This window comes from Idiotropiscis lumnitzeri, unplaced genomic scaffold (assembly GCF_059441095.1).
Source record: "Idiotropiscis lumnitzeri isolate Australia: NSW breed Sydney's pygmy pipehorse unplaced genomic scaffold, RoL_Ilum_1.0 HiC_scaffold_43, whole genome shotgun sequence".
In the NCBI taxonomy this organism is placed as follows: Eukaryota; Metazoa; Chordata; class Actinopteri; order Syngnathiformes; family Syngnathidae; genus Idiotropiscis; species Idiotropiscis lumnitzeri.
The window spans coordinates 118,092-145,658 of NW_028283581.1; positions in this window are offsets into that span (position 1 = coordinate 118,092).

Consider the following 27,567-nt stretch of genomic DNA (forward strand, 5'->3'; position numbering starts at 1 on the left):
CAAGCTCACGTTCAGGCGGAGCACGCTGTGCGTCCGTCCCAAGCTCACGTTCAGGCGGAGCACGTTGTGCGTCCGTCCCAAGTCCACGTTCAGGGGAAGCACACCCTGCTTCCGACCCAGGTTCACGTTCAGGAGGAGCACGCTGCGCGTCCGTCCCAAGCTCACGTTCCGGCGGAGCACGTTGTGCGTCCGTCCCAAGCCCATGTTCCGGTGGGGCACGCCTTGCCTCCGCTCCAAGCTCACGTTTTGGCAGAACACGGCCCGCAGCCGTCACTCCCGGTCCCTGCACCCGTGGTGGACGACGAGCAGTCGCCTGCCGTATCGGTCCCAGCGGCGCCTGATGAAGCGCCGCCGCTCCCGGTCCCGGTGCCTGCGATGGACGACGGTCCGCCGCCGAGTCACGCCTCAGCCTCGGCGACGCACGACGACCCACCATCGCACCCCGCTCTGGCCTCGGCAGCATCCGACGACCCGTCGCCACTGCTCGCCTTGGCTCCGGCAGCGCTCGACGACCCACGGCCGCTCCTGGTTTCTGCCTCGGCGGTGGACGGCGACTCACCGCCGCTCCACATTCTTGTCTCGGCAGGGGTCGACGACCAGCCGCCGCTCCCGGTTCCGGTGCCCGCGATGGACGACGGTCCGCCGCCGCGTCACGCCTCAGTCTCGGCGACGCACGAGGACCCACCACCGCGCCCCGCTCTGGCCGCGGCAGCATCCGACGACCCGTCGCCACTGCTCGCCTTGGCCCCCATTGTGGGACTAATAAAGGACATCTTATCTTATCTTCTCTTATTATTATTATTATTATTAGGGCCTGAGCAGCGACCGCTGCGAAGTCCCTATTGTTTTTGTAGAAATTATTATTATTATTATTTTTCCGATTGTTCGATTGCATTTTTGACCCCCGAAACATGCACAAAAATTCACCAAACTTGGCAGTCTCATCGGGCATGGCGAAAAATGTGATATTTTAATGTCTAATATGAATAGGAAGTGAGTTATGAATTTTTGAAAGTCCGACTTTTGCCCTTTTTTGCATGTTTACAGGGGTCATTCTTTTGCACCCTGATCCTAAAGGCTTCATCTGATTGCCTTAAAATTCTGTCTGTAGCATCTTAAGACCTGGGACAAACACTGGGGCTAAAATTTTTTGTTTCCGAAATACTATATGACGGGGGCGGGGCTTCGAAGTTTTCACTTAAGATTTCCTTCGCCGCAATGGACAAAATGCTTAATAACTCTCTGCACATGCTGCTAAAAATCCAAAACTTCACATGTACATAAAGAGTCGGTACCTGAAAACATCTATATGTTTATATTCAGTTATACACCTTGCGCCAATCAATATCATTTTTTACATTTTGACGTACTGCACGGTGCCCTTTTAACGAATCCGATTGAAAATTGGCTAGAAAAGACTCAAGACATTGATCTTACTCTATCCCTATTTTTGTGACTTTCCTTCGAAGGGCGTGGCTATTACGGTGCCGCAGAGTCTGATTATTCTCCGTGGCAACAAAAGTTCCTGCAAAATGATTCAGATGATCCATCTTCTTGAACTTTTTCACATTTGAGGATATTCAGGCCCTGAAGACGGCTGCCAACTTATTTTTGATCGCAGTGGTAGCGCCACCAACTGGTTAAAACAAATACAAATTATTTTCGTTGATGTTTTTCTCCGGGCAGGTTAACAAAATCTACCTTATATTTGCTCGGATGAGTGTTTAGGACTTGAGGATGTCACAATACGAAAGTCTTTCGCCTTCTTCAGAGTGTCACATGATGGTGTCTTGTGGCCCGTCTTTATCAGCTGATGTTCCATGAGGGCGTGACTTACCTGTCACAAGAATGAAGGCAAGTCACGCCCCCCGCTGTCCGTTCACTCCGCCAAGATGCTGCTCCAGGTGGTAGAGAGGATGAAGGCTCCCTTGTCTCTGTTCATGGTTTTTATGCCTCGCTTGCAGATCTCAATGGCCTCTCTGATCCAGCGCTGTTGTTTGTTCTCTTCGGTGCGGATGACCCTGCCCTTCTCCCGGTCCATGATGTGGTTTTCCCTTTTGCAGTGGTTAGTGATTGCTGATTTGTAATGTTCATGTTGTGCTTGTTCTTTTACTGCTCTGATTTTTCATTTTTTTGACAGGTAAGTCACACCCTCATGGAACATCAGCTGATAAAGACGGGTCTCAAGACACCATCATGCGACACTCTGAAGAAGGCGAAAGACTCGCCGAAACATGTCAGGTAAAAAATTAACCTAAAACATAATTGTCTGCTTTTAATGAATCAGTCAAATATCAATAATAAGGAGACAAAATGAACCTAATACAAATAAATGAATGCTTAATAACGCCCCTGCACATGCTCCTAAAAATCCAAACCTTCACCTGTAAATAAAACGTCCCGACCTGAAGACATCTTAATGTTATTATTTTGTTATACACACAGCGCCGCCAAGTGGAATCAAAAATGTGTTTTTATTTTAATTTTCACGTACTGCACGGTGCCCTTTTGACGAATCCGACTGAAAATTAGTCAGAAAAGACTCAAGACAATGATCTTACTCTCTGCCGAATTTTGTGACGTTTTGGCAAAAGGCGTGGCTATTACGGTGCTGAAAAATCCGATTGTACTTTGTGGCAACAAAAGCTCCGGCAACATGACTCAGATGATCCTATCTTCTCGAAGTTGTACACATTTGAGGATACTTCAGCCCTGAAGACATCTACCAACTTATTTTTCATCGTAGTAGTAGCGCCACCAACTGGTAAAAGCTAATACAAGTTATTTTCTTGGATGTTTTTCTCCGTGCAACTCAACAAGGTCGCCCTCATATATGCTCGGATGACTGTTTCGGCCATGAGGATGTCACAATACGAAATTCATCCTTTTTCGTGAAAAGTTGTGGGAGTGGCATTGCACTGTTCGGCAATAAAACAACGCTGATTATGAGGTTCTAAATATGAACGACAACTCGTGAAACTTTACACACACATCAGGCAGAGCAAATTTATCAATATTTTATACGTTAGTTGTGCAGCTTTTTTGAAATGGCTCGCCATGGCCCTCGAGAAATGTTAAAAAAAGCAGCCCTGGTTGAGTGTTTCACCTTGCTTTTTGTAAATTTTATGGAGTACAGTGAACCCTCGGTTATCGCGGTTAATGGGGACAGAGACCACCCGCGAAAACTGAAAATCCGCGAAGTAGCGGCGCACCTTCAAAAATGCTTAAAAAAAAATACAATATATATAATAAATAAATATATATATATATATATATATATATATATATATATATATATATATATATATATATATATATATATATATATATATATATATATATATATATATATAGACAGAGAGAGAGAGTGAAATTCATGTTATAACAAAAAAACCAAATTATTATTAAAACGTATTATTTTTTTATTCCCCAGCCATTCTTTTTGTATTTATTTAATTACTCCGACTTTTACCTGCTGGTACGCCGTCCGGTGTGCCCTGTGAAATGAAAGGTGGCATTCTTTATTTATTTATTTATTTATTCATTTATTCATTCATAACTGACAGCTTCGCGCTCCGTTCGTGCCCGGGCGGAAGAGGTGTTCCAATTCGGCTTTACTGTGACACACGCCCGCCCTCCTGCCCCGGAGCTTCCATTCGGTTAAACTTAGGGGCCGCTTGGCACCGCCCGTGCCCGGGGAAGGTGCTCCTCTTTGGCTTACTGTGACGCGAGCATGCCCTCCTCCTCCGGAGCTTCCATTCGGTTAAACTTAGGGGCCGCTTGGAACCGCCCGTGCCCGGGGAAGGTGCTCCTCTTTGGCTTACTGTGACGCGAGCATGCCCTCCTCCTCCGGAGCTTCCATTCGGTTAAACTTAGGGGCCGCTTGGCACCGCCCGTGCCCGGGGAAGGTACTCCTCTACGGCTTAACTGCCACGCACGCCGGCCGGAGCTCTGGTACGGTCCGAACCGCGCGAAACGTCGCCACCGATCGTGTCCGGGGGAACGTGCTCTTCTTCGTCCACTCTCCTCTTCGCCCACGCTCTTCTTCGGCGCACGCCGGCCGTCTAACCGCTCCAGCGCCCGTCGTGCCGCTCGGCGAAACTACAATGCCCCCGAATATTTTTTATACCCGCGAAGCACTGAACCCGCGAAAGGTGAACCGCGAAGTAGCGAGGGTTCACCGTATGTATAAGACCAAGACCTACAAAAAAGTCTCTTGGAGCAATGAGCTAGGTTTTACAGGAAGTCGGCCATTTTGAATTTACTTAAAAGGGGCGGGTCACCACAATGGACTTTGTGTAGAAATTATTATTGGGGCCCGAGCAGCGACCGCGGCGAGGTCCCTATTGTTTATGTAGAAATTATTATTAGGGCCCGAGCAGCGACCGCTACGAGGTCCCCATTGTTTTTGTGGAAATTATTATTATTTTTATTATTATTATTATTAGGGCCCGAGCAGTGACCGCTGCGAGGTCCCTATTGTTTTTCTAGAAATTGTTATTAGGGCCCAAGCTGCGACGGCTGCGAGGTCCCTACTGTTTTTGTAGAAAATATTATTACTTTTATTATTATTATTATTATTATTATTATTAGGGCCTGAGCAGCGACCGCTGCGAAGTCCCTATTGTTTTTGTAGAAATTATTATTATTATTATTTTTCCGATTGTTCGATTGCATTTTTGTCCCCCGAAACATGCACAAAAATTCACCAAACTTGGCAGTCTCATCGGGCATGGCGAAAAATTTGATATTTTAACGTCTAATATGAACAGGAAGTGAGTTATGAATTTTTGAAAGTCCGACTTTTGCCCTTTTTTGCATGTTTACAGGGGTCATTCTTTTGCACCCTGATCCTAAAGGCTTCATCTGATTGCCTTAAAATTCTGTCTGTAGCATCTTAAGACCTGGGACAAACACTGGGACTAAAATTTTTTGTTTCCGAAATACTATATGACGGGGGCGGGGCTTCGAAGTTTTCACTTAAGATTTCCTTCGCCGCAATGGACAAAATGCTTAATAACTCTCTTGCACATGCTGCTAAAAATCCAAAACTTCACATGTACATAAAGAGTCGGTACCTGAAGACATCTATATGTTTATATTCAGTTATACACCTTGCGCCAATCAATATCATTTTTTACATTTTGACGTACTGCACGGTGCCCTTTTAACGAATCCGATTGAAAATTGGCTAGAAAAGACTCAAGACATTGATCTTACTCTATCCCTATTTTTGTGACTTTCCTTCGAAGGGCGTGGCTATTACGGTGCCGCAGAGTCTGATTATTCTCCGTGGCAACAAAAGTTCCTGCAAAATGATTCAGATGATCCATCTTCTCGAAATTTTTCACATTTGAGGATATTCAGGCCCTGAAGACGGCTGCCAACTTATTTTTGATCGCAGTGGTAGCGCCACCAACTGGTTAAAACAAATACAAATTATTTTCGTTGATGTTTTTCTCCGGGCAGGTTAACAAAATCTACCTTATATTTGCTCGGATGAGTGTTTAGGCCTTGAGGATGTCACAATACGAAAGTCTTTCGCCTTTTTCAGAGTGTCACATGATGGTGTCTTGTGGCCCGTCTTTATCAGCTGATGTTCCATGAGGGCGTGACTTACCTGTCACAAGAATGAAGGCAAGTCACGCCCCCCGCTGTCCGTTAACTCCGCCAAGATGCTGCTCCAGGTGGTAGAGAGGATGAAGGCTCCCTTGTCTCTGTTCATGGTTTTTATGCCTCGCTTGCAGATCTCAATGGCCTCTCTGATCCAGCGCTGTTGTTTGTTCTCTTCGGTGCCGATGACCCTGCCCTTCTCCCGGTCCATGATGTGGTTTTCCCTTTTGCAGTGGTCAGTGATTGCTGATTTGTAATGTTCATGTTGTGCTTGTTCTTTTACTGCTCCGATTTTTCATTTTTTTGACAGGTAAGTCACACCCTCATGGAACATCAGCTGATAAAGACGGGTCTCAAGACACCATCATGCGACACTCTGAAGAAGGCGAAAGACTCGCCGAAACATGTCAGGTAAAAAATTTTACCGAAAACATAATTGTCTGCTTTTAATGAATCTGTCAAATATCAATAATAAGAAGACAAAATGAACCTAATACAAATAAATGAATGCTTAATAACTCCCCTGCACATGCTCCTAAAAATCCAAACATTCACCTGTAAATAAAATGTCCCGACCTGAAGACATCTTAATGTTATTATTTTGTTATACACACAGCGCCGCCAAGTGGAATCAAAAATTTGTTTTTATTTTAATTTTCACGTACTGCACGGTGCCCTTTTGACGAATCCGACTGAAAATTAGTCAGAAAAGACTCAAGACAATGATCTTACTCTCTGCCGAGTTTTGTGACGTTTTGGCAAAAGGCGTGGCAATTACGGTGCTGAAAAGTCCGATTGTACTTTGTGGCAACAAAAGCTCCGGCAACATGACTCAGATGATCCTATCTTCTCGAAGTTGTACACATTTGAGGATACTTCAGCCCTGAAGACATCTACCAACTTATTTTTCATCGTAGTAGTAGCGCCACCAACTGGTAAAAGCTAATACAAGTTATTTTCTTGGATGTTTTTCTCCGTGCAACTCAACAAGGTCGCCCTCATATATGCTCGGAGGACTGTTTCGGCCATGAGGATGTCACAATACGAAATTCATCCTTTTTCGTGAAAAGTTGTGGGAGTGGCATTGCACTTTTTGGCAATAAAACAACGCTGATTATGAGGTTCTAAATATGAACGACAACTCGTGAAACTTGACACACACATCAGGCAGAGCAAATTTATCAATATTTTATACGTTAGTTGTGCAGCTTTTTTGAAATGGCTCGCCATGGCCCTCGAGAAATGTTCAAAAAAGCAGCCCTGGTTGAGTGTTTCACCTCGCTTTTTGTAAATTTTATGGAGTACAGTGAACCCTCGGTTATCGCGGTTAATGGGGACCGAGACCACCCGCGGAAACTGAAAATCCGCGAAGTAGCGGCGCACCTTCAAAAATGCTTAAAAGAAAATACAATATATATATAATAAATATATATATATATATATATATATATATATATGTATATATATATATATATATATGTATATATATATATATATATATGTATATATATATATGGGGAGAGAGAGAGAGTGAAATTCATGTTATAACAAAAAAAACAAATTATTATTAAAACGTATTATTTTTTTATTCCCCAGCCATTCTTTTTGTATTTATTTAATTACTCCGACTTTTACCTGCTGGTACGCCGTCCGGTGTTCCCTGTGAAATGAAAGGTGGCATTCTTTATTTATTTATTTATTTATTCATTTATTCATTCATAACTGACAGCTTCGCGCTCCGTTCGTGCCCGGGCGGAAGAGGTGTTCCAATTCGGCTTAACTGTGACACACGCCCGCCCTCCTCCCCCGGAGCTTCCATTCGGTTAAACTTAGGGGCCGCTTGGCACCGCCCGTGCCCGGGGAAGGTGCTCCTCTTCGGCTTACTGTGACGCGAGCATGCCCGCCTCCTCCGGAGCTTCAATTCGGTTAAACTTAGGGGCCGCTTGGAACCGCCCGTGCCCGGCGAAGGTGCTCCTCTTCGGCTTACTGTGACGCGAGCATGCCCTCCTCCTCCAGAGCTTCCATTCGGTTAAACTTAGGGGCCGCTTGGCACCGCCCGTGCCCGGGGACGGTGCTCCTCTACGGCTTAACTGCCACGCACGCCGGCCGGAGCCCTGGTACGGTCCGAACCGCGCGAAACGTCGCCACCGATCGTGTCCGGGGGAACGTGCTCTTCTTCGTCCACTCTCCTCTTCGCCCACGCTCTTCTTCGGCGCACGCCGGCCGTCTAACCGCTCCAGCGCCCGTCGTGCCGCTCGGCGAAACTACAATGCCCCCGAATATTTTTTAGACCCGCGAAGAACTGAACCCGCGAAAGGTGAACCGCGAAGTAGCGAGGGTTCACTGTATGTATAAGACCAAGACCTACAAAAAAGTCTCTTGGAGCAATGAGCTAGGTTTTACAGGAAGTCGGCCATTTTGAATTTACTTAAAAGGGGCGGGTCACCACAATGGACTTTGTGTAGAAATTATTATTGGGGCCCGAGCAGCGACCGCGGCGAGGTCCCTATTGTTTATGTAGAAATTATTATTAGGGCCCGAGCAGCAACCGCTACGAGGTCCCCATTGTTTTTGTGGAAATTATTATTATTATTATTATTAGGGCCCGAGCAGTGACCGCTGCGAGGTCCCTATCGTTTTTCTAGAAATTGTTATTAGGGCCCGAGCTGCGACGGCTGCGAAGTCCCTAATGTTTTTGTAGAAAATATTATTACTTTTATTATTATTATTATTATTATTATTAGGGCCTGAGCAGCGACCGCTGCGAAGTCGCTATTGTTTTTGTTGAAATTATTATTATTATTATTTTTCCGATTGTTCGATCGCATTTTTGACCCCCGAAACATGCACAAAAACTCACCAAACTTGGCAGTCTCATCGGGCATGGCGAAAAATTTGATATTTTAACGTCTAATATGAACAGGAAGTGAGTTATGAATTTTTGAAAGTCCGACTTTTGCCCTTTTTTGCATGTTTACAGGGGTCATTCTTTTGCACCCTGATCCTAAAGGCTTCATCTGATTGCCTTAAAATTCTGTCTGTAGCATCTTAAGACCTGGGACAAACACTGGGGCTAAAATCTTTTGTTTCAGAAATACTATATGACGGGGGCGGGGCTTCAAAGTTTTCACTTAAGATTTCCTTCGCCGCAATGGACAAAATGCTTAATAACTCTCATGCACATGCTGCTAAAAATCCAAAACTTCACATGTACATAAAGAGTCGGTACCTGAAGACATCTATATGTTTATATTCTGTTATACACCTTGCGCCAATCAATATCATTTTTTACATTTTGACGTACTGCACGGTGCCCTTTTAACGAATCCGATTGAAAATTGGCTAGAAAAGACTCAAGACATTGATCTTACGCTATCCCTATTTTTGTGACTTTCCTTCGAAGGGCGTGGCTATTGCGGTGCCGCAGAGTCTGATTATTCTCCGTGGCAACAAAAGTTCCTGCAAAATGATTCAGATGATCCATCTTCTCGAAATTTTTCACATTTGAGGATATTCAGGCCCTGAAGACGGCTGCCAACTTATTTTTGATCGCAGTGGTAGCGCCACCAACTGGTTAAAACAAATACAAATTATTTTCGTTGATGTTTTTCTCCGGGCAGGTTCACAAAATCTACCTTATATTTGCTCGGATGAGTGTTTAGGCCTTGAGGATGTCACAATACAAAAGTCTTTCGCCTTCTTCAGAGTGTCACATGATGGTGTATTGTGACCCGTCTTTATCAGCTGATGTTCAATGAGGGCGTGACTTACCTGTCACAAGAATGAAGGCAAGTCACACCCCCCGCTGTCCGTTCACTCCGCCAAGATGCTGCTCCAGGTGGTCGAGAGGATAAAGGCTCCCTTGTCTCTGTTCATGGTTTTTATGCCTCGCTTGCAGATCTCAATGGCCTCTCTGATCCAGCGCTGTTGTTTGTTCTCTTCGGTGCGGATAACCCTGCCCTTCTCCCGGTCCATGATGTGGTTTTCCCTTTTGCAGTGGTCAGTGATTGCTGATTTGTAATGTTCATGTTGTGCTTATTCTTTTACTGCTCTGATTTTTAATTTTTTTGACAGGTAAGTCACACCCTCATGGAACATCAGCTGATAAAGACGGGTCTCAAGACACCATCATGCGACACTCTGAAGAAGGCGAAAGACTCGCCGAAACATGTCAGGTAAAAAATTTACCTAAAACATAATTGTCTGCTTTTAATGAATCAGTCAAATATCAATAATAAGAAGACAAAATGAACCTAATACAAATAAATGAATGCTTAATAACTCCCCTGCACATGCTCCTAAAAATCCAAACCTTCACCTGTAAATAAAATGTCCCGACCTGAAGACATCTTAATGTTATTATTTTGTTATACACACAGCGCCGCCAAGTGGAATCAAAAATTTGTTTTTATTTTAATTTTCACGTACTGCACGGTGCCCTTTTGACGAATCCGACTGAAAATTAGTCAGAAAAGACTCAAGACAATGATCTTACTCTCTGCCGAATTTGTGACGTTTTGGCAAAAGGCGTGGCTATTACGGTGCTGAAAAGTCCGATTGTACTTTGTGGCAACAAAAGCTCCGGCAACATGACTCAGATGATCCTATCTTCTCGAAGTTGTACACATTTGAGGATACTTCAGCCCTGAAGACATCTACCAACTTATTTTTCATCGTAGTAGTAGCGCCACCAACTGGTAAAAGCTAATACAAGTTATTTTCTTGGATGTTTTTCTCCGTGCAACTCAACAAGGTCGCCCTCATATATGCTCGGAGGACTGTTTCGGCCATGAGGATGTCACAATACGAAATTCATCCTTTTTCGTGAAAAGTTGTGGGAGTGGCATTGCACGGTTCGGCAATAAAACAACGCTGATTATGAGGTTCTAAATATGAACGACAACTCGTGAAACTTGACACACACATCAGGCAGAGCAAATTTATCAATATTTTATACGTTAGTTGTGCAGCTTTTTTGAAATGGCTCGCCATGGCCCTCGAGAAATGTTCAAAAAAGCAGCCCTGGTTGAGTGTTTCACCTCGCTTTTTGTAAATTTTATGGAGTACAGTGAACCCTCGGTTATCGCGGTTAATGGGGACCGAGACCACCCGCAAAAACTGAAAATCCGCGAAGTAGCGGCGCACCTTCAAAAATGCTTAAAAAAATATACAATATATATAATAAATATATAAATATTTATATTTTTATATATATATATATATATATATACGGGGAGAGAGAGAGAGAGAGAGAGTGAAATTCATGTTATAACAAAAAAACCAAATTATTATTAAAACGTATTATTTTTTTATTCCCCAGCCATTCTTTTTGTATTTATTTAATTACTCCGACTTTAACCTGATGGTACGCCGTCCGGTGTGCCCTGTGAAAAAAAGGTGGCATTCTTTATTTATTTATTCTTTCATAACGGACAGCCTCGCGCTCCGCTCGTGCCCGGGCGGAAGAGGTGCTCCAATTCGGCTTAACTGTGACACACGCCCGACCTCCTCCTCGGAACTTCCATTCGGTTAAACTTAGGGGCCGCTTGGCACCGCCCGTGCCCGGGGAAGGTGCTCCTCTTCGGCTTACTGTGACGCGAGCATGCCCTCCTCCTCCGGAGCTTCCATTCAGTTAAACGTAGGGGCCGCTTGGAACCGCCCGTGCCCGGGGAAGGTGCTCCTCTTCGGCTTACTGTGACGCGAGCATGCCCTCCTCCTCCGGAGCTTCCATTCGGTTAAACTTAGGGGCCGCTTGGAACCGCCCGTGCCCGGGGAAGGTGCTCCTCTTCGGCTTACTGTGACGCGAGCATGCCCTCCTCCTCCGGAGCTTCCATTTGGTTAAACTTAGGGGTCGCTTGGCACCGCCCGTGCCCGGGGAAGTGTTAAAGAAATTTAAGTTTGTATGTTCATCTGTTAGTTTTGTTGTTTAGTTTGTCATCTTAGCAAGTTTCAAACTATAACTAATCTTACAGGCCCCCTTTGTTGCACATGCATTCGTATCTTTCTGGCCTCTAATTAAACTTTCGACAGCTACGGGTGCCAGGTACGGCCTCATCGCGAATGTGACTCCCCAACGCCAGAACCCTTTTCTGTAAACACCTCCCTTGGGGTGTTGATGACCCCTTTAACCCTTCGTAGATAATGTTGGGGCCCGAGGCCTCTTAAGGCTGTAACTTATGCATTTAGGGAGGTCCAACACAAGGCTTGGTATTTCTAAAGCAACAATATCGTCATGGCCATAAAATAAGTTCAACATGTTAAGCCTTGTGAAAATACACTACACAGGTCAAATGAAGTTCAGAGTGAACATGCTCCCTTTTGCTGTTAGAATAAGCAGAAGTATGAACAAAAGGTGTCTTGTAAGCTGAAACCGTTAGAATAGGCAGGAAGAGGGTGGGCAAGTGGGATGGAGTCAAATGTCAAGTTTTCCATTCTGTATGTATTGCATATTCAAATTGCTTATGCTGATGCAAATAAAAACCATGTGTGCAGTCGAACACGCTGGCTTCGCCTCGGAGTTCGAGGGCTGCCCAGCGCGGAAATGACAGACAATCTTGGCTGGTTGATTCATTTGTTCAGGCTTGTTTTGATAGAAACATCCTTAACATTACTTGGTCCTTCGAATGCCGGATGAAAACGTGTGATCTGCGGTGGACGATTGACGACGACTGAAAACGGCGCCATCGTGAAAAGTCCTCTCTTCCAGGAGGCCGGTCCTCGGCCATCCTCCACCGGAGAGAACACAGACTTCATCCATGAACCGCGAGTGTCTCGACCAGCGGAGAGATTGTCACAGGTCAGTGGTTGTATACAACAGATAGTAAAAAACTTTTTGGGGTTTTTGAAGGATAGTAGGGTTTCAGGGAGTTCCTTTACCCGAAGAGATAGTACATCTTAGCTTAGCTATTTTCTGGAAGAAATACAGATTTAACTTTGCTATTTTGGAAGACTTGTTGGAAGACTCGGACAGTACAGAATTAACTGTTGTTTATTCTGGAAGGCAGATTAAGGCATTCCTTGTCTGGTAGAGAGTACAAGTGTAGTTGATTATATCTGCTCGGATAGTACAGAATTAACTGTTGTTTTTTCTGGAAGACAGATTTAGGGGTCCTTATTTCTGGTAGAGTACAGATGTAATTATTACTATATTTGGAAGTGATAGTACAACGTTTGTTATTTATAGAAGACGAAAATAGTTTATCTATTTTCACAGACACAGAACTGATCAATCTGTGAGTGTGTATGTGTATTGTATGAATGTCCAACGTTTGAGAAATCTAAAACTGACCGAGGGTTGTGAGTAAAAACACCCAGGAATACCCGCTCCAAATTGGGAGTAGAAGCTTGGTATTCAACCCAAAGTCAGGCAATTTGAATTTTTCTCAACACTGAGGAACCATAACTAGACACCATAACAATTAAGACTGTCAGAAATGGCGGCAGAATTGATGAAGGAAGTTAACTGTCAACTTTCCGAATTTGAAATAAAGGAAAAATGTAGGTTAGTTGAAATTGAAAAATATTGATTAGCTTCTCGTTTGTAGCTGTTCAATGTTGAGAACTGTGTGTGTTGTTTTGTGGGCCCGTGTATATGTCTGAGTCTGACTATGTGTGTGTGTGAGAACAAAGAAGAGAAAGGGTGGGGGTTGAGTCAGTGAGCTGGAGTGTGTGCGATTGGGGATTACTAATACCACTTGGTATTTTATCCCATGTAATACAGTAGGATTATAAACAGCAGACTGTTGTGGATGTAATAGACAAGAAATCTCCACCTGAAAAAGTTGAAGTGAGAATTGCCACAACAGGAAAATTGAGTTGCTGTCCTACTGATGAGAAACCAGTTTTTAGAACACCCTAGGTGTTGACAAACTGGTCCAATTTTCTAAAATTGGGGTATTGGGTAGTATAGTAAAGTCCAGGGAAACTTTGCAGTGTAGAGATTGGAAGTTAATAAGAAAAGAAAAGGAATGTGTAAAGAAAGAAAAAGAATGTGTAGAAAAGGGAAAGGAACAATTAATGTTCCATAGAAAGGATTGATGAAGTCCAAATGATAGGGCAAGTGAGAAAGGTGTCATAGGCAGATTTGCAAGTGGAAAACTGTATAGAGTAACAGAATTAGAACCTATGTGGTTGAGGGATGTAAGACACTGAGTTGGTTGCATGAATTGAAAGAGAGAAGTAGGTGTTATGAAAGATGGAATGAAGGTTTTGAAAGTGAACATGAGGAATCTTTGCAAAAGCATAGGTGTTTCCTGATTTTGAATTTTAAGTGGTGTCAAACCTGAGGTGCGGGGGCAGAATTTGGTTCTCTAACTGAGAGGCAAGGTAGGTTGAGAAGGAAAAGCGTAAGTGAAATAGGATGAGCGGAAAGTTAAGAGGGGGTTGGAGATGACTGAGAGGTAAAGTAGGTTGGGCAGATGCCAGAAGGAAAGCGTAAGTGAATTGGAACGAGCGGAAAGTTTAGGGGGAAGGAGCTGTTGCCATTGGCTTGAGATTGCCTGCTCGTAAATTGGCAGGGAGGAGTGGCCAGTAAACTGGAGCCTTTGGTAGGGGGCGTAACCCCTGGCAGCTTGGTTGCCTGGGGACCGCGTGATTGGCGTATGAACAGTGAGGCCCCCCCCCTCCCTTCTTTTTCTGCTGTGAGCGTCTAGGATAGGCTTGCACACGAGGGCGGCCAAGGAGAAGACGAGTAATTTACATAATGAATGAAGGGTTTGAGAACTTGTTTTAAGGAAGTGTACGATTGGGAAAATGAATGACTAGGCCGGGACCCCAGTGGGGCTTCGGACTGCGAGTTGATGTCCAAACCTCTGGATTCCCCCTCTGACAGTGACAACAGTGAGGACATTGAGGAAGATATTAAACATATGTTTGACCTCGAGAATTACTTAATGCGTCATCAAACTGAACCGATGAGATGCAGCTGTTAAAAAAGGAAGTCACATATTTAGGCCGCATTTTGACTGAAAAGGGGCGCATTTTTGGTGACAAGCAAAAAGAAGGCGTTGCCCGAGCCCTAAAACCAATAACAAAGAAGTAAATGATGTCCCTTATAGGTGTACGCAATTATTGCCAGGCATGGATTGCAAAGTACTTAGAAATCACACGACTATTGCTGGACATCATTTATGACAAGCCAATGACATTTGAGGAAAAAAAAAATGTTTGAACACTTGAGGTTGACAAGCTTTTGAACTTGTCAAGTGTGAACTCATTGATTAAGATGTATTAGCACTACCAAATTACTATGAGCCATTTGAGCAAACAGTGACTGCAAAAAATGGTTTCATGACCTTGTGTGGCTGCAGACGCGCAGGGCTCATGAAATCACTTGCATATTAGTCACAACAATTGGATCAAGCAGCCTTCACCCACCACATTCACATTGCACGGCGACCTAATTGTCACATTACACTGATAAGGTGCGCTCAGCCCAGCGTCACTTTTTCCCGCACCAGTAGAAGGCACACCACACGACTGTGGAAGCCGAGTCCAAATTACCACCAAACAGCGACCTGACCTCTTGGACACCTTTCTCCCGACTGGAGAGACAGTTTTTTGACGGCCGCAAAGGGGTGGGAATTTTTTTTTTAACAAAGCATTTTGTTTCAAGGGATATTAAAATCTGTATGTGCAGGACAAGCAGCAGAAACTTCTGTGCTGATCCAGAATTGTAAGATGTTTTCTAAAAAACATTTTACAATTTGGACTGACTGCCAAGATATATGTTTATGTGTTCTGTCGACATTGGGCAAACGGCGTTTTAAAAAATCACAAAAGATGAAAGAAAAGTTGTGCATAAAGCACGTCTAAATAAGTATTTGTAAATGCAAAATTTTCTGAACAGAAAATGAAACGATTACAATTGAATACTGCCTCGCAGACAATGCAGCAAGGGGTAATGCACACACACACACACACACACACACGCAGCAAATCAACTTGACAATTTGATCTCACGCCAGGGAAAAATACACCACTAATTGAATGCACACATTGGGAGAAAAAAGGTGCAAACATTGCTGAGGAGTAGAGGAGTAACATGAGTGACACATGTGTGTCAACAGGGGGAAGTATGATATGAAATTGTTCCCACATATAGACTTTTCAACAAAAAACTTTTTTTTAGACAAAGTGTTAGTTGTTTGGGTTGCAATATTGTTTGGTTATAATTAATGTGTTTTCAAAATGGATTACGTTGTTTCCAACAACACATGATGATGTTAAAACAGTTGGAAAAAGTGTTGTGTAATCGAATTATCCTGACATTTGGAATTTCAAGAGTGATTTAAAGTGAAAATGATGCATTTTGTGAATAATGTTTGTAACAAGTGGGACAGTTGTTGCAAAATTGACTCAAAGCGTCATTTTGCATACAGTCTGCAGGACTTGTGGAACGCACGAATGGAACTGACTTATCAAGACAAAGAAAAAAAAAAGAGACAATGGCCAGACTGTGTTTCAATCACAGCAATGAGGATAGTGCCAGCCGAAGGAAGGACACTATCCCCTTTTTATCCTATATGGCCTCACACATAGACTCTCAGGTTCATCAGAACCACCAGCGACTGGCACATCTGTCCCAGTCCACATGAAAGACATGTTTGACCACAATTACTGGCCAGTGTGTTTTGATCCACAGATAAACCACGTCCATGTGGGAGACCAACTCTTCCTCAAGGTGCTGAAACGACCTCGTTGGGACAGTGAACGCTGGGACGGCCCTCATCAGGTGATTGCAGTGACCCCGACGGCAGCAAAGGTCGAGGGGCGTGGCGGCTGGAACCATCAGTCGCAGTGCAAGCTTCTCCGGTCCCTGCTGAAGGCTGAGCGACGCAAGTCCCTTGGAGAGGATCTCCACCACGTACACTCCAATGTACCAACAAAAGACCACAGTTGGAAAGAGGGTTTTCCGTGGCAAACACACCCCTCTCGGAAGGATGGAGCAAGCCGCCGAACAGCAACTGGGCACTGCCCTGTCGACCAGATGCATCATCTACTTCCTTGCAGGGCTGTGCCTGGTCAGCGCACAACCTCGAGACCAGGACAACGTCAAACGCAGACGAGTTGCACAGGCGCAGACTGCTGACTACACGCACATCAAATAAAACCTGCAGCCTCTGAAAAAACGCTCAAGGTCACTGATTCATGTAACTTGCATCACAGAAAAGAGTTGCAGTTGTGAATGTTTGATGTTCCGGGTTTATTTTGTACATACATGTATTGGACCAAAAACTGCATTAGCTTTGCTTTATTATCTTTTAATTGTTATTATTTTTTTGGGCTTCTCGTTCGGGGCATGGGTTTCTACCCTTTTCTCCAAGAATTTTTGAGTTTTTGGGTAGTTTTTCTCCCCCCTCAAGCGACAGCCTTTGATGATGAGATTTGAAACTTGATAAACAGGAGGGATATGTTAAAGAAATTTAAGTTTGTATGTTCATCTGTTAGTTTTGTTGTTTAGTTTGTCATCTTAGCAAGTTTCAAACTATAACTAATCTTACAGGCCCCCTTTGTTGCACATGCATTCGTATCTTTCTGGCCTCTAATTAAACTTTCGACAGCTACGGGTGCCAGGTACGGCCTCCTCGCGAATGTGACTCCCCAACGCCAGAACCCTTTTCTGTAAACACCTCCCTTGGGGTGTTGATGACCTCTTTAACCCTTCGTAGATAATGTTGGGGCCCGAGGCCTCTTAAGGCTGTAACTTCTGCATTTAGGGAGGTCCAACACAAGGCTTGGTATTTCTAAAGCAACAATATCGTCATGGCCATAAAATAAGTTCAACACGTTAAGCCTTGTGAAAATACACTACACAGGTCAAATGAAGTTCAGAGTGAACTTTTGCTGTTAGAATAAGCAGAAGTATGAACAAAAGGTGTCTTGTAAGCTGAAACCGTTAGAATAGGCAGGAAGAGGGTGGGCAAGTGGGATGGAGTCAAATGTCAAGTTTTCCATTCTGTATGTATTGCATATTCAAATTGCTTATGCTGATGCAAATAAAAACCATGTGTGCAGTCGAACACGCTGGCTTCGCCTCGGAGTTCGAGGGCTGCCCCGCGCGTAAATGACAGACAATCTTGGCTGGTTGATTCATTTGTTCAGGCTTGTTTTGATAGAAACATCCTTAACAGGAAGGTGCTCCTCTACGGCTTAACTGCCACGCACGCCGGCCGGAGCTCTGGTACGGTCCGAACCGCGTGAAACGTCGCCACCGATCGTGTCCGGGGGAACGTGCTCTTCTTCGTCCACTCTCCTCTTCGCCCACGCTCTTCTTCGGCGCACGCCGGCCGTCTAACCGCTCCAGCGCCCTGTCGTGCCGCTCGGCGAAACTACAATGCCCCCGAATATTTTTTAGACCCGCGAAGCACTGAACCCACGAAAGGTGAACCGCGAAGTAGCGAGGGTTCACTGTATGTATAAGACCAAGACCTACAAAAAAGTCTCTTGGAGCAATGAGCTAGGTTTTACAGGAAGTCGGCCACTTTGAATTTACTTAAAAGGGGGCGGGTCACCACAATGGACTTTGTGTAGAAATTATTATTGGGGCCCGAGCAGCGACCGCTACGAGGTCCCCATTGTTTTTGTCGAAATCATTATTATTTTTATTATTATTATTAGGGCCCGAGCAGTGGCCGCTGCGATGTCCCTATTGTTTTTCTAGAAATTGTTATTAGGGCCCGAGCTGCGACGGCGGCGAGGTCCCTATTGTTTTTGTAGAAATTATTATTAGGGCCCGAGCAGCGACCGCTACGAGGTCCCCATTAACCGCGATAACCGAGGGTTCACTGTATTACTCTTACTCGATCTTGGCGCCGCTTTTGACACTTGATCATAACATATTATTAAAACGCCTTGAAACTTGTGTTGGCATTTCAGGTTCAGCGCTTTCTTGGATTAATTCGTATCTGTCGGAGACGACGCACCGTGTAATTCATGGCAATGCGTCTTCTGATCTTTGTAAGATCACACGCGGAGTTCCGCAGGGATTGGTACTAGATGCTACCGCTTGGTGATATTATACGGAAATATCACATTAGTTTTCATTGTTATGCTGATGATACGCAATTATACATGCCGTTGGATATAACGAATCCGTGTGATTGCTATAAATTAGAGGCATGCCTTGCCGAAATTAAACTATGAATGTCTTTCAATATTTTGCGTCTTAACTCAGATAAAACCGAGATGCTGATCATTGGACCAGCGCGTCATCTGTACCTTTTTCAAAGACACCACTATGAGTATCGATAAATTGCCCAAAAGGATTCAACAAAAAATCTCGGTCTTATATTTGACACAACTATGTCGTTTCAAATGCACATTAAAAATATTACTAGAACTGCATTTGTTCATCTGCGTAACATTGCTAAAATTCGCCCAATTCTATCAACTTGTGATGCAAAAATCTTAATCCATGCGTTTGTTACGTCTCGCCTCGACTATTGTAACGTTTTGCTCTCGGGTCTCCCCATGTCTAGTATTAAAAGTTAGTTCAAAATGCAGCAGCTAGACTCTTGACTAGAACGAGAAAGTTTGATCATATTACCCCGATACTTGCCAATTTGAATTGGCTTCCGGTCCACTTGAGATGTGATTTTAAAGTTCTGCTACTTGCCTATAAAATATTGCATGGCTTAGCACCTTCCTATCTCGTTGACCTCGTGGTACCATATGTTCCGTCCCGAAACCTTCGCTCACAAAATGCTGGTCTTTTAGTGATCCCGCGAGCCAAAAAGAAGTCCACAGGTTCTAGAGCGTTCTCTATTCGGGCACCAATGCTTTGGAATGTACTACCCTCAGGTATTAGAGGCGCCACCTCAGTAGAAATGTTCAAAACACTATTAAAGACGCATTTATACTCTTGTGCATTTAGTTGAACTATTTGTTGGCCTGTTTACTGCCGCTTTTTCTCTTATCTTCTCTTTTCTGCCCCCTTTTCCCCGGCTGGGGGATTAGGTGACGGTGACCCACTAGGAAGTTTAAGGCATTGACAAACTGGGCATGCACCTGTTCCAGTGATGTCGTCTTCCTGCAGCGCGACATTTATTTATATACTTTAGCATCTAATTTAATTATTTGTTGGCCTGTTTACTGCCGCTTCTCCTCTTTTCTGCCCCCTCTTCCCCTGCTTGGGAATTAGGTGATGGTGACCTGCTATGAAGATTACGGCACTGACCAACCGGGGAGGGACCTGCTCTGCCGAAGTCGTCTTCATGCAGCACCTCTTCTGATTTCCCTATATTTCAGCACTTCGTTGAACTACTTGTTGGCCTGTTTACTATTTCTGTTCTTTTTTTTCTGTTCCCAATTCCACAGCTTGGGAATTAGGAGATGGTGATTCACTTGGAAGTGGCTGTTCTGAATTTACCCCAAACTGACTATTTCAAGATCAAAGGCTCAACCTCGGATATGCTGCCATGGCGATTACGGTCCTGGATGAGGACCCACTCCACTAAAGTCATCTTCCTGCAGCACTTCATTTAATTGACTCTCACATTATCTCATCTAACATTGTATAGCATCATTGTATGTGTCAAATGTTGCCCACTTGGCATCCAAAGCAGCCTGGTCATCCTGGAAGGGGGTTTCCCCCCCATCTGTGGTCCCTTCTCAAGTTTTCTCACTTTTCCCCCAATGGGGTTTTGAGTTTTTCCTTGCCCTCCTGGGGGTTAAGATCAGTGGATGTTGATTGTGGTTATGTAAAGCCCTTTGAGACTGTCTGTGATTAAGGGCTATACACATAAAATTGACTTGACTCGACTTGGACCAGAATAGAAGTGGATGAGGGAAAAAGGGAGGGGCGGTGTTGACTGATATTGTGCAGATGGAAGTAGGCTGACCGGGTTGTGTTATTATGCTTATGGAAAGATAGAGTGCTGTCAAGGATGACACCCAGACTCTTGACCTGAGGGGATGGGAAAACAATGGAGGGGCCAACAGGAATGGGAAAACTGCCAACTTTGGATTGTATTGATTTTGTACTGAAAAGAATAACTTCTGTTTTGTCGCTGTTAAGCCTCATGAAATTATTAGAAAACCAGTCATTGATTTCAGATAGACAGGAGGTGACGGAGGTGGGAGGGAGTGATATGCTGGGTTTGCAGGAGAACTAGAGCTGGGTGTCATCCGCGAAGCAATGGAAAGCGATATTGAATTTTCGGAAAATTCTGCCAAGGGGAAGGAGGTATATGATAAATAATAGGGGGGCCAGGACCGAGCCTTGGGGCAAACCTGAGGTGACTGGGAGGGACTTTGATGAGAAATATTTAAGCTGGATGAACTGAGTGCGGTCTTTGAAGTATGAATGGAACCAGTTGAGGGCGGTGTGGGTGATGCCGATGGAAGAAAGTCTTTTGAGAAGGATGGTGTGTGAGATGGTGTCAAAGGCCGCAGTCAGGTTAAGAAGGATGACAATGGAGAATGAATCTGAGTCAGCTGCAATGAGGAGAGCAGAGGTGACCTTGAGTAGAGTTGATTCAGTGCTGTGAAGTGCACGGAAACCGGACTGAAAGGGTTATTGCAGGTGAGATGAGAGTGGAGTTGAGTGGCGACTACATTATCTAGGACTTTTGAAATGAATGGTAGGTAGGAAATAGGGCGGAGGTTCAGGAAATAGTACTGAGCGGCTTTTTCTTAATCTCATGAGAAAATGTACTTGGGCAAGCACAGTCGAAAAGAGTCGTGCGTTATCTCAGCCCAGCCTCACATTCTTCCCCCGGCACGGGTCTACGTCCAAGGGAAGGTCCTCTCCAGATTAATCATTGTCTGGATGGTTGATTCCCAGCTGGTCCCCAAGACTGGTATTCCACGGCTGGCCTTCTCCGGCGGGCAGTCTCTCCGTCTCTTCTGCTGGTATTCCCCTGTAATCTTGTCAGTGTGCATGTATGTGTGCTCCAAAATCAAATTATGTCTTTCAGAATGTGTTTTTGCAATGGCGTCCCCTTGAACCCTCCAATCAATCAATCAAATTTTATTTATAAGAGCACTTTTCATACATAAAATGCGGCTCAAAGTGCTGTACAATAAAAACATCCAAATTACAACGAAAAACTAAAACCCATTCCACCCACTCAACATAAACACAAGACACATCCACATACACGCCTGAACTCGCACACACACAGAACACTCGCATTCACACAACTTAATAAACCATCTTAGTAGAAAGACAGGGTAAGGCACAGAGAAACCATATGAGAAAATGTACCCAGGGTAGGTCATCCGCGCTGAGAGGGATGACGGCTCACGCCCACAGGGAGCTGCGCCAACACACAGACCCCTAGCCCAGACTGACCGGGGTAGACCCTACACATAGTGCAGAGGGCCCCGGTCCGCCGGGCCTAAGGAGCCTCCGGGATGAAGCCCCCTGTGAGAAGGCCAGCCACACCTCCCAGCGCGGAGGCCCCCCTTGAGGAAACACTGGAGCTAAAATATATAAAAGAAAATGATAATGCTAAACAAAAAAGAAGCTAAAAATTAAAGGACAATAATATAAAAAGACGAAGCTAAAATATATAAGAAAAATTATGATACTAAAAGACAGAGAAGAAGCTAAAAATTAAAAGACAATAATATAAAACGACGCAGCTAAAATATATAAGAAAAATGATGATACTAAAAGACAAAGAAGCTAAAAAAAATTAAAGACAATGATAATATATAAAATGACAATCCTGAATTAAAAGACTAAGATAAATTATTTAAAAGCCAAACAAAAAAGGTGAGTCTTGAGCAGGGGTGGGCAATTATTTTTTCCATGGGGCCACATAAGAAACATTAAATATTGTGGAGGGCCGGGCCAAAAGGCTGAACTCAATTCTGCATAATATTAATTGTATTTCTTTTTTAAAAAGCAGTAAATAGCACTGTTTTGACAAGCTGGCATTAAAGTTAAGCAATGAAACTAAATACCAAATAAACTGAAAAAATGAGGTTGCCTTACAAAAATGTATTCATTCAAATTTCTCAACACAATGGTAGACATAATATTAACATTTTTTACTATTTGTGACTCATATTAGTAAACATATTCTGTCACATTCACTTCAAAACACATTTTGAGTTCCATATACTGTTGGATAGTTGTGTAAAGGTTCTGAGCATTTTAAAGACATCACAATATTGTCTTTTTGCACCAAACATTAAGCAAGATACAACATATTGACTGTCACTGAACTGTGATTTTGAGAAAAAGTGTCCCAGTTCATTGTTATCTGGTGCCGTTTTTATATTTCTCTGCATGTTTCGTCTGGTAATGCCGACTCAAATTGTAGTCCTTCAACACGGCGATCTGCTCCCCGCAAACTAAACACACAGCTTTACCTCTAACTTCAGTAAATAAATACTTCGCTGTCCAATTTTTGTTGAAAATTCTACATTCGGCATCTACCTTTCTTTTTGTAGCCTGAGCGGACATTTTTGAGGACGAACGTTGTCTTGTTGTGATTCAATCGCGCGCATGTCTTGATAAACGCATTACGTCATTATGTGCGACGCACATTGTGCGGGAATAAAAAAAAAAAACAATTTCAGAATAAAAGCAGTGCAGCTTTCGCCCATGAATGAGGTGAAATTAAAAAGTATGTTTATTTTGAAATTTCCAATTAACCTTACACTCGCGGTCAGAGTCAACCAAAGGTATGTGGCCCGGGCCATACAATGCCCAGGTCTGTCATACGGGCCAGTCAGTGCCACCCGGCGGGCCGGATGTGGCCCGCGGGCCGTGCAATGCCCAGGTCTGGTCTTGAGCCTCCTTTTAAAAATATCAACAGTCTCTGCGGACCTGATGTCCTCCGGCAGGCTATTCCATAGACGAGGACCAGAATGGCTGAATGCAGCCTCGCCATGTGTTCCAGTCCTCACCCGAGGAATAATTAACAGGCCGGTGCCAGAGGACCTCAGGGTCCGCGAGGATGGCCCAAGACCGTTAAGGCATTTAAAAACTAATTGAAGAACCTTAAAATCAATCCTGAAACACACGGGGAGCCAATGCAGCGATTTTAAAACTAAATCCAGTGCCCAATTTGGTATGTTTGCATCTCTATGTCCTATGTGGAGAATGTGCTTTGTCATATTTGTCCATGAAGTGCTGTCTGGCTTGTCATCAGTTTGTAATGTGCAGACTGAATATGTATGATGTGAATGTGAGTGTAGGTCATGAAAATACTATGTTCACACATTTATAAACTAAGTAATATAACTTTAGCATGTGAAAATAATATCATAAATCAGTAAAGACCATGACTACAATCAGTCATTCCTATGCGTAGTAGAATTAGAATTAGAATTAGAAATCCCTTTATTGTCATTGTACTCAAGTGTGCAACGAGATTAGAAGGCTCCCCTCTCCAGTGCAATACAACAATAAGACAGACAAATATATAAATTAGATTAATAAATAAGAGAGTGCAATGGAATTTAGTACAGAATAGGGTATATAAAAACACATCACGATGCTGTTCTGCAAGGTAAGGGTGTTCTCGTGTGTGTGTGAGAGTTCAGAATGGAGATGGCTCTCGGAAAGCAACTGTTTCTCAGTCTATTGGTCCTCGATTTGATGCATCTGTAGCGCCTGCCAGAGGGCAACAGGTCGAACAGGTGTGAGTTTGGGTGGGTATTGTCTTTGACGATGTTGAGATCCCTTCTGAGGCACCGGGCGGTGTAGATGTCCGACAGTGAGGGGAGAGGGCAGCCAATAATCCTTTGCGCTGTTTTGACTGTCCTCTGGAGCCTCACTCTGTCGGCCTCAGTGCAGCCGCTGTACCAGGTGGAGACACAGTACGTCAACAGGCTCTCAATGGACGAGTGGTAGAAGGCTAGCAGCAGCTTCCTGTCCAGGTTGAATTTCCTGAGGACTCTCAGGAAGTGCAGACGCTGGTGGACCTTCTTTACCACTGCTGTGGTGTTGTGAGTCCAAGAAAGGTCGTCGGAGATCTGTACTCCCAGGAACTTGAACGTGTGGACCCTCTCCACACACACGCCTTCGATGCAGAGGGGGGGCGGCACCGTCTTGTTCCTCCTGAAGTCGACGACAATCTCCTTTGTTTTTGCAGTGTTAAGGTGCAGTCTGTTGTCCTTGCACCAAGCTGTCAGTCTCTTTACCTCCTCTCTGTAGGCTGTCTGGTCACCTTCCGAGATCAGACCGACCACTGTCGCGTCGTCAGCAAACTTGACGATGGTGTTGTTGCCATGGGCCGGGCTGTAGTCGTAGGTGTAGAGGGCGTATAGGAGAGGGCTCAGCACGCATCCTTGAGGGGAACCGGTGCTCAGCATGCAGGTGGAGGACGTGTAGGGGCCGAGCAACACAGTCTGGGGTCTGTTGGTCAGAAAGTCCTTAATCCAGATGCGTGTGAGGGCAGGGAGGCCGAGAATGTCAAGTTTGGCGACGTGGATGTCTGGGATGATTGTGTTGAATGCCAAGCTGTAGTCCACAAAGAGCATCCTTGCATAGCTCTGCTGTTGTTCCAGGTGGCCCAGCACAACATGCAGAGCAGTGTTGATGGCGTCCTCAGTGGATCTGTTAGCCCAGTATGCAAACTGGTAGGGGTCCAGAGTGGGAGGAAGGCAGTCCCTGATGTGCTGGAGAACCAGCCTCTCGAAGCACTTCATGATGACTGGTGTGAGAGCAACAGGACGGTAGTCATTCAGGTGGACGGCTGGTGACTTTTTGGGGACAGGAATAATGATGGAAGTTTTCAAGCAGGAGGGGATGACTGCTTGAGCCAGGGAGCGGTTGAAGATCCTGCAGAATACATGTGACAGTTGGTGGGCACATGTTTTGAGGACCTTGCCTGGTATTCCGTCGGGTCCAGTAGCTTTCCTGGGGTTAACAGCCAGGAGCGCGCGCCTCACATCGTGTTCCTCTACGGTGAGTGGGGGGGAGTTGGAGCATGAAGTGCGGGGGTGTGACGGTTGGGGCGAGTCAAAGCGAGCAAAGAAGCAGTTAAGCTCCTCTGCCAGCGATGCACTCGGGTCTGCAGAGGTCGTGCTGCTGCCACGGAAGTTGGTGATGCTCCGTAGACCCTGCCACACCTCCCGTGGTCTGTTACTGGCAAGGTGGGCCTCCAGCCTCCCCTTGTAGGTTGCCTTGGCTAGCTTGATGCCTTTGCTCAGGTCAGCACGAGCCACCCTGTACTGGGCTTTGTCGCCTGACCTGAAGGCAGCGTCACGGGCCTTGAGGAGAGAGCGAACCCTGCTGGACATCCAGGGCTTCGCATTTGGGAAGGTCCGTATAGTCCTGTGTAGGGACACAGTTTCCATGCAGAACTTGATGTAGTCCACTACACAATGTGTGTAGACATCAAGGTCCTGATGATCAAAGAGGCCCCAGTTTGTGTCTTGAAAGCAGTCCTGTAATTCACTCATGGCGCCGTCACGCCAGGTTTTCACAGTCTTTGTGGTGGGCCTGAATCTGCGCCTGAGAGGGATGTATGCAGGTGCGAGCTGCAAGGACAGGTGGTCTGACTGGCCGAGGGGGGCGAGTGGGAGGGCCCTGTATGCGTGCTTGATGTTCGAGTACACATGGTCGAGAGTGTTGTCTCCCCTCGTTGGGCACTTGACATGCTGGTGAAACTCTGGGAGTACAGTCTTTAAATTGGCCTTATTAAAGTCTCCCGCTACTACGTGAACGCCATCAGGGTGGGCCCGCTGATGTTTATTGATGACGCACGCGAGTAGCGAGAGCGCCGTGCTAGTGCTAGCGTCGGGAGGGATGTAAACAGCTGTGACAATCACGACCGTTAGCTCCCTCGGGAGAAAATAAGGCCGGCATTTAACGGACATGAACTCGATGTCGGGGGAAGAGTGCTTCTCGACGATCGTGCTATCGCCGCACCAGTTCTCATGCACGTAAACACAGAGCCACCCCGCCCCGTCTCTTACCGGTGTCCCTTGTCCGATCCGCGCGATGTAGCGAGCGCCCGGCCAGCTGGATGCTAGCATCGGGGACGTCTGCGTGCAGCCAGGATTCCGTGACGACGATCACACTGCTGTCTCGCACATAGCGGTTTCCCAGGATTTGTAATCCCAGGTCGTCGATTTTGTGGACCACGGATCTGGCGTTGGTGAGGTACAGACTCGGCAGTGGTTGCCTATGGGGCTGCCGTCGCAGCCGTTGCAAGACACCGGACCTGCAGCCCCGCTTCTGCTTCCTCTCTCTGCGTCGCCTGCGCCGCCTCCCGGTCCCGATGACAAGCCACGGTGAGCCGGGCAGCCTCGCCAGTTCGTCCGGAATTTTGCGATCATAGCATATTCAGTAAATATAAACCTGCTAAATTAAATAATTGACATTCTGTCCCATAAATGTTTAAAATGCCGGTAATTGCCATACAATCCTTCAAGGGTCGACGAGCGATGTTCGGGAGGAGGAGCAGTGGTGGTGGTGCGTTTCCCTCGGGCATGTGTCGGTAAATCCAGCGGAGTTCAGCGGCAGTGGATTGAAGTTGTCCTGACACAGGTTGATGACATGACAGGAACAGGCAGAAGTGCGAGAAGCAGACTGGCCTGCGGGTCCACATGGCAGACAGGTGCTAACTTTGATAGGTAAGCTAAACTTTAGCCACAGTAGACGCGTCAGCGACTATGCAATCGGTGGGTGGCATTCATGAGAATCGGGATCGCTCAACATACAGATAATAATAAATAAAATCACTGTAACTGGAGGGATTGTAAACTGCTAAAGCAGGTACAACAAGCGGATCCAAAAAATTTCTGAGAGTTACCGGTGAGCAGTGGCAGCCAAACGTGCCAGCGTCCACTCAACCGGGAGTTGATTCAATATTCACAATATTTTATTATTTTGTCGTACAGTTGTTTAAAAATGGCTCGCTATCGCCCCCTAGAAAAAAAAAAACAACAAAAAAAAACAGCCCCATATCTCTGTTTCACCAAACTGAAAATTTGATGAAGTGTGTACAAAGCCAAGACCTAATAAAAAGTCTCATGGAGCCGTATGCT